We start from the raw sequence: 8,361 nt of genomic DNA on the forward strand, positions 1-8,361 counted from the left end.
GGTCAATTTGACGTTAAAAAATAGTCAAGATTTTGACTACTATCTTAAATGGCTTGCAGAGGTTAAGACATCCATAATTTTGGAAAAAGATCCTACAAAGGGATCAATCCCACATCAGGTTACTGCGCTACACATTGTAAGTCAAAATATCTGACATCAAATTAACATTGCTGCTTTATACCTGACATCAAATTGGCGTGAATTTGATGTCTAGAAATATGGCATTGAATCGATGTCAAATTGATATCAAAATAAAACTGCTTAAAATATGGGTGTGCTTTTTTGGTTCTTATTTGCTTCAGGGAGGATGGCTGTCGATCTGCAGCTATTAAACTTTCAATCTAAAGATTCAATTGCAGGATCGATTTTTTTTTTTTGACAAAATATATTCCATTTGAAATCAAAAATAACACATCAGCTTGGACAAGAAAATATAATTTTCACACCATTCATATTCTTTCATGGTCCAGGTGGTCGGGATCTGGTTAAGGCTCACAAACCAGACCTTCGCTGGGAAGCGGGGCTGACGTCATACCCTTTATTGGTGGCTGAACAGTGGTACAGCCCCCCCCCCCCAAAAAAAGTGGTACAGCCGGGTACAGCGTGCCTGCACTAGTTTGCGTGGTTTCGCGCATGCGCATTGGCCAAGCTTCTGTCGGCCGCCAATTCTTCTCGCGATTTGCGGCAATCCATTTCATTGGAAAATATTGGTAAGTAAGAAGTCGTTTTCTGGTTATTAGTGACGTTAGTGTTTATTGACGTTCAAATTGTGTCGTCAAGACGAAAGACAAATGATTTTTAGAACTGTTACCGATTATAACCGACTGTGTTTGAGCTAACTCGGTGGTATACTTTTTATATAATTAGCTAATCCGCTGGAATTATTTTGTTGTCCAAATTGATGGCTTTTTAGCTAATTCCAGCAGATTATTTTTATTCCGCGCATTTCCAGCGGTCCGGGTAACGGAGAGCGCCCTTACGCATTGTTCCGCCAGCCACCCACCGAACGGGCAGGTCGGAGAATGGGGGGCGCGTGTGAATCTCTTTTTGTGCATCGCCTGTTGTTGAAATACACTGCTTAGAAAATAAAGGGACGACTAGAATAATACATCCTAGATGTCATTTAAGGAAATGTTTCATTTAAAAATCTTTATTAATCAAACAGGGGAATGTGTTGAGAGTAAACTAACAAAAGAACGTTTAATGTAAAATGAAATTATCAACGCATGGGGTTCTGGATTTGGAATCCTGCTCAAAATGAAAGTGGAAACTCAGAATACAGGCTGATCCAACTTCAGTGGAAATTCCTCAGGACCAGATTCATTTCAAGATCATTATAGCCACTAGCGTCCCCTGCGCTGAGCCGCTGTTGTTTGCTTGAAGAACGATCACGAAACCCCCCCACCCTCCACCCCATCACCAGGCTATGCCTAATTTCTGGGGGAAACCCTGTTTTGATAAATGTTTGGTCCTCAATCAAAAAACTCATTTTATTCAACACTTGTAAAATTTGCTTTTTTCAGACGCCATTCAGAAGTCACGGCTTGGCGCGACTGAGGCTGCTATTGTGTCCAGGATTGCAATATATTTGCGGTCAGCACCGGACAGAAAAGGTGGGGGTGGGCGCAGGCCTGCAGCTGTGATTGAATGATGGATTGATTGAAATTGATTTGTGTTTTGAAAAAGTTTTTGTAAACAAAATTGTGTAAAATAGGAAATAAAATGTTTTGATCATACATGTATGCTTGATCATTGAGAGATATTCTCAGGTGGAACCTGTTGTAGAAAAAGAAAATGTAGCACTGCCATTCCCACGCATGCAATACTGCAAAACTGCAAGGATCTCGAGCATTACTTTAGAGATCAGAGGAGATCACTGACATGACTGGATTCCTTTTCTTTGCTAGTCAATAAATGAGATCATTTCCAAATGTTTGCATTTACAGTTCTGTCAACTAAGAATATCTGTGATATTACAGGAGATCACTAACAGGACTGGATTCCTTTACTTTGCTAGTTAATAAATGGGATCATTGTAGAATTTTAGCATTTACAGTTTTTTCAACTCAGAATATCTGTGACCTGAAGGAATTGCATTTTTGAGGGAGTAAATGAAGTAGATCATTTCTCATTTTCATGGTGAAACATTGCAGGTCTAAAGATGCATAACTGGTACTGAGGTGATGTTAATTTGTGTTATTGAAACGTTTGTCCACTAAGATGTTAAATGTTAAACATGATTATTTTCCCTTTCATTATGCATACTTTCTAATATATTTTAAGGCTTGTTGTCACCCCCAGAAGTATGGTAATAATTACATTAGCTTTCAAGTGGTCATAACCTGCGAGGGTATTGACTTCCTGTTGACCTGATTTGTTTTTTCAGCGTAGTGCGGAAAAGAGGACTGTCAGGCACAAGTGGATGGACACGCTTCATGTCGCGAGTCTGATCGGTCCTTCGAATGATAATTTCGGTAAAAAAAAAGTTTTTTTATTGTTTTATGTGGAACGAAAGACGGTGCTAAGCCAGCGCGCTTTTACATGAGAACCAGTGAGTCTTTACTGCCGTGAGTGTGTGTGTGAAAACTTGTTTGTTTTTTGTTTTTACAACGTTGAGGCAAGCTAAATTGCCTTGTTCAACTGCTCAGCTAACTAGCCTAGCAACCCTGCCGTCGTCAGAGGGGAGGCGCTGGCCTGATTCTGCTTCACCTGCTGGACGAGAGGGGGACTGCGGTAGGAAGGAGGTTCAGCGGATGCGTTGCAGGTTCCTGATTGTGGTCTGCTGTGTGCAGAGTGGGGGCTCTCCTGCTATTTGTCTATAATGTGCCGCGGGTGTGCCTGTGCCAGGGCCGCCGAGTGAGGTTCCTACAGATGAATAAAGGCGAAAGACTACAAATACCTTGTTCTCTTCTTTCTTTTTAGGCTTCATTATTATTATTCGTACAGTGTTTTATGTTCTGAAATGTGTAATACCTGAAATTTCATTGAATACACCCTTGAAATTCAGAGACTGTGTTTGTGGTGGTATTTATCCTATTTTGCTGAACAACTGCACAGGTAAATTGAATTCTGTCATTAAATGGGTAAAATTTCATTGGTTTATCATAACCATACTTATTCCCAGAGCCTCTCAGTGATTATTAAAAGAGTGAGAATCATTAGTTACCCATGACAGGTTATTTCATTGTGCCATGTGTCTTTGAAAATATGTGACGCTGTAAGTAGTTCAATGATAGTAGGAGCCCAGGGTGAAAGGGTTAATGTAGCATTTAATGTTCTGTCAACTCAGAATTTCTGTGACTTGACAGGAGATCACTGACATGACTGGATTCCTTTTCTTTGCTCGTCAGTAAATGAGATCATTTCCGAATGTTTGCATTTACAGTTCTGTCAACTCAGAATTTCAGTGACTTAACAGGAGATCACTGACATGACTGGATTCCTTTGCTAGTCAATACGTGAGATCATTTCAGAATGTTAGCATTTAATGTTCTGTCAACTCGGAATTTCAGTGACTTGGCAGGAGATCACTAACATGACTGGATTCCTTTTCTTTGCTCGTCAGTAAATGAGATCATTTCCGAATGTTTGCATTTACAGTTCTGTCAACTCGGAATTTCTGTGACTTGACAGGAGATCACTGACATGACTGGATTCCTTTGCTAGTCAATAAGTGAGATCATTTTTTTTTAGAATTTTAGCATTTAATGTTCTGTCAACTCGGAATATCTGTGACTTGACAGGAGATCACTGACATGAATGGATTCCTTTTCTTTGCTCGTCAATAAATGAGATCATTTCCGAATGTTTGCATTTACAGTTCTGTCAACTCAGAATTTCAGTGACTTGACAGGAGATCACTGACATGACTGGATTCCTTTGCTAGTCAATAGGTGAGATCATTTCAGAATGTTAGCATTAAATGTTCTGTCAACTCGGAATTTCAGTAACTTGACAGCAGGTCACTGACATGACTGGATTCCATTTCTTTCCTCGTCAATAAATGAGATAATTTCCAAATATTTGAATTTACAGTTCTGTCAACTAAGAATATCTGTGGCTTGAGAGGAGATCACTGACATGACTGGATTCCTTTGCTAGTCAATACGTGAGATCATTTCAGAATGTTAGCATTTAATGTTCTGTCAACTCAGTATTTCTTTCACTTGAAAGGGGATCACTGATATGACTGCATTCCATTTCTAGTAAATTAGTGAGATCATTTTCAGAATGTTAGCATTTAATTTTCTGTCAACTCGGAATTTCAGTGACTTGAAAGGAGATCACTGACATGATTGGATTGCTTTTCTTTGCTTGTCAATAAATGAGATCATTTCCAAATGTTTGCATGTACAATTCTGTCAACTCAGAATTTCAGTTACTTGACAGAAGATCACTGACATGACTGGATTTCTTTGCTAGTCAAAAAGTGAGATCATTTTTTTAGAATGTTAGCATTTAATATTCTGTCAACACGGAATATCTGTGACTTGACAGGAGATCACTGACATGATTGGATTCCTTTTCTTTGCCCGTCAATAAATGAGATCCTTTCTGAATGTTTGCATTTAGAGTTCTATCAACTCGGAATTTCAGTAACTTGACAGCAGGTCACTGACATGACTGGATTCCATTTCTTTCCTCGTCAATAAATGAGATAATTTCCAAATATTTGAATTTACAGTTCTGTCAACTAAGAATATCTGTGGCTTGAGAGGAGATCACTGACATGACTGGATTCCTTTGCAAGTCAATACGTGAGATCATTTTCAGAATGTTAGCATTTAATGTTCTGTCAACTCAGAATTTCTGTGATTTCACAGGAGATCACTGACATGACTGGATTCCTTTGCTAGTCAATACGTGAGATCATTTCAGAATGTTAGCATTTAATGTTCTGTCAACTCAGTATTTCTTTCACTTGAAAGGGGATCACTGATATGACTGCATTCCATTTCTAGTAAATTAGTGAGATCATTTTCAGAATGTTAGCATTTAATTTTCTGTTAACTCGGAATTTCAGTGACTTGAAAGGAGATCACTGACATGATTGGATTGCTTTTCTTTGCTTGTCAATAAATGAGATCATTTCCAAATGTTTGCATGTACAATTCTGTCAACTCAGAATTTCAGTTACTTGACAGAAGATCACTGACATGACTGGATTCCTTTGCTAGTCAAAAAGTGAGATCATTTTTTTAGAATGTTAGCATTTAATATTCTGTCAACTCGGAATATCTGTGACTTGACAGGAGATCACTGACATGATTGGATTCCTTTTCTTTGCCCGTCAATAAATGAGATCCTTTCTGAATGTTTGCATTTAGAGTTCTATCAACTCGGAATTTCAGTAACTTGACAGCAGGTCACTGACATGACTGGATTCCATTTCTTTCCTCGTCAATAAATGAGATAATTTCCAAATATTTGAATTTACAGTTCTGTCAACTAAGAATATCTGTGGCTTGAGAGGAGATCACTGACATGACTGGATTCCTTTGCTAGTCAATACGTGAGATCATTTTCAGAATGTTAGCATTTAATGTTCTGTCAACTCAGAATTTCTGTGATTTCACAGGAGATCACTGACATGACTGGATTCCTTTGCTAGTCAATACGTGAGATCATTTCAGAATGTTAGCATTTAATGTTCTGTCAACTCGGAATTTCTTTCACTTGAAAGGGGATCACTGACATGACTGCATTCCTTTTCTAGTAAATTAGTGAGATCATTTTCAGAATGTTTGCGTTTAATTTTCTGTCAACTCGGAATTTCAGTGACTTGACAGGAGATCACTGACATGATTGGATTGCTTTTCTTTGCTTGTCAATAAATGAGATCATTTCCAAATGTTTGCATGTACAATTCTGTCAACTCAGAATTTCAGTTACTTGACAGGAGATCACTGACATGACTGGATTCCTTTGCTAGTCAATAAGTGAGATCATATTAAGAATGTTAGCATTTAATGTTATGTCGACTCAGAATTGCTGTCACTTGACAGGAGATCACTTACATGACTGGATTCCTTTTCTAGTCAATAAGTGAGATCATTTCCAGAATGTTTGCATTTAATGTTCTGTCAACTTGGAATTTCAGTGACTTGACAGCAGATCACTGACATGATTGGATTCCTTTTCTTTGCTTGTCAATAAATGAGATCATTTCCGAATGTTTGCATGTACAATTCTGTCATCTCAGAATTTCAGTCACTTGACAGGAGATCACTGACATGACTGGATTCCTATGCTTGTCAATAAATGAGATTATTTTCAGAATGTTAGCATTTAATGTTCTTTCAACTCGGAATTTCTGTCACTTGACAGGAGATCACTGACATGACTGGATACCTTTGCTCGTCAATAAGTGAGATAATATTCAGAATGTTAGCATTTAATGTTATGTCATCTCGGACTTTCTGTCACTTGACAGGAGATCACTTAAATGACTGGATTCCTTTGCTAGTCAGTAAGTGAGATCATTTTTTTAGAATGTCAGCATTTAATGTTCTGTCAACTCGGAATTTCTGTCACTTCACAGGAGATCACTGACATGACTGGATTCCTTTGCTAGTCAATAAGTGAGATCATTTTCAGAATGTTAGAATTTAATGTTCTATCAACTCGGAATTTCAGTAACTTGACAGCAGGTCACTGACATGACTGGATTCCATTTCTTTCCTCGTCAATAAATGAGATAATTTCCAAATATTTGAATTTACAGTTCTGTCAACTAAGAATATCTGTGGCTTGAGAGGAGATCACTGACATGACTGGATTCCTTTGCAAGTCAATACGTGAGATCATTTTCAGAATGTTAGCATTTAATGTTCTGTCAACTCAGAATTTCTGTGATTTCACAGGAGATCACTGACATGACTGGATTCCTTTGCTAGTCAATACGTGAGATCATTTCAGAATGTTAGCATTTAATGTTCTGTCAACTCAGTATTTCTTTCACTTGAAAGGGGATCACTGATATGACTGCATTCCATTTCTAGTAAATTAGTGAGATCATTTTCAGAATGTTAGCATTTAATTTTCTGTCAACTCGGAATTTCAGTAACTTGAAAGGAGATCACTGACATGATTGGATTGCTTTTCTTTGCTTGTCAATAAATGAGATCATTTCCAAATGTTTGCATGTACAATTCTGTCAACTCAGAATTTCAGTTACTTGACAGAAGATCACTGACATGACTGGATTCCTTTGCTAGTCAAAAAGTGAGATCATTTTTTTAGAATGTTAGCATTTAATATTCTGTCAACTCGGAATATCTGTGACTTGACAGGAGATCACTGACATGATTGGATTCCTTTTCTTTGCCCGTCAATAAATGAGATCCTTTCTGAATGTTTGCATTTAGAGTTCTATCAACTCGGAATTTCAGTAACTTTACAGCAGGTCACTGACATGACTGGATTCCATTTCTTTCCTCGTCAATAAATGAGATAATTTCCAAATATTTGAATTTACAGTTCTGTCAACTAAGAATATCTGTGGCTTGAGAGGAGATCACTGACATGACTGGATTCCTTTGCTAGTCAATACGTGAGATCATTTTCAGAATGTTAGCATTTAATGTTCTGTCAACTCAGAATTTCTGTGATTTCACAGGAGATCACTGACATGACTGGATTCCTTTGCTAGTCAATACGTGAGATCATTTCAGAATGTTAGCATTTAATGTTCTATCAACTCGGAATTTCTTTCACTTGAAAGGGGATCACTGACATGACTGCATTCCTTTTCTAGTAAATTAGTGAGATCATTTTCAGAATGTTTGCGTTTAATTTTCTGTCAACTCGGAATTTCAGTGACTTGACAGGAGATCACTGACATGATTGGATTGCTTTTCTTTGCTTGTCAATAAATGAGATCATTTCCGAATGTTTGCATGTACAATTCTGTCAACTCAGAATTTCAGTTACTTGACAGGAGATCACTGACATGACTGGATTCCTTTGCTAGTCAATAAGTGAGATCATTTCCAGAATGTTTGCATTTAATGTTCTGTCAACTTGGAATTTCAGTGACTTGACAGCAGATCACTGACGTGATTGGATTCCTTTTCTTTGCTTGTCAATAAATGAGATCATTTCCGAATGTTTGCATGTACAATTCTGTCAACTCAGAATTTCAGTTACTTGACAGGAGATCACTGACATGACTGGATTCCTTTGCTAGTCAATAAGTGAGATCATATTTAGAATGTTAGCATTTAATGTTATGTCGACTCAGAATTGCTGTCACTTGACAGGAGATCACTTACATGACTGGATTCCTTTTCTAGTCAATAAGTGAGATCATTTCCAGAATGTTTGCATTTAATGTTCTGTCAACTTGGAATTTCAGTGACT

At 37.7% G+C, this 8,361-nt stretch overlaps 1 long non-coding RNA gene across 1 annotated transcript; it reads left to right on the forward strand.

Moving 5' to 3' along the window:
• Positions 1-649: 649 nt before the first annotated feature.
• Positions 650-4,293, forward strand: LOC147257001 (uncharacterized). Its single transcript, XR_015117442.1, has 3 exons — positions 650-710; positions 1,524-1,613; positions 2,387-4,293. It is a non-coding gene; the product is annotated as an uncharacterized LOC147257001 (long non-coding RNA).
• Positions 4,294-8,361: the final 4,068 nt, after the last annotated feature.

This window comes from Aulostomus chinensis, chromosome 8, assembly GCF_037954235.1.
Source record: "Aulostomus chinensis isolate RoL2024-O1b breed Wild chromosome 8, RoL_Achi_v1.0, whole genome shotgun sequence".
NCBI classification, from domain to species: Eukaryota; Metazoa; Chordata; class Actinopteri; order Syngnathiformes; family Aulostomidae; genus Aulostomus; species Aulostomus chinensis.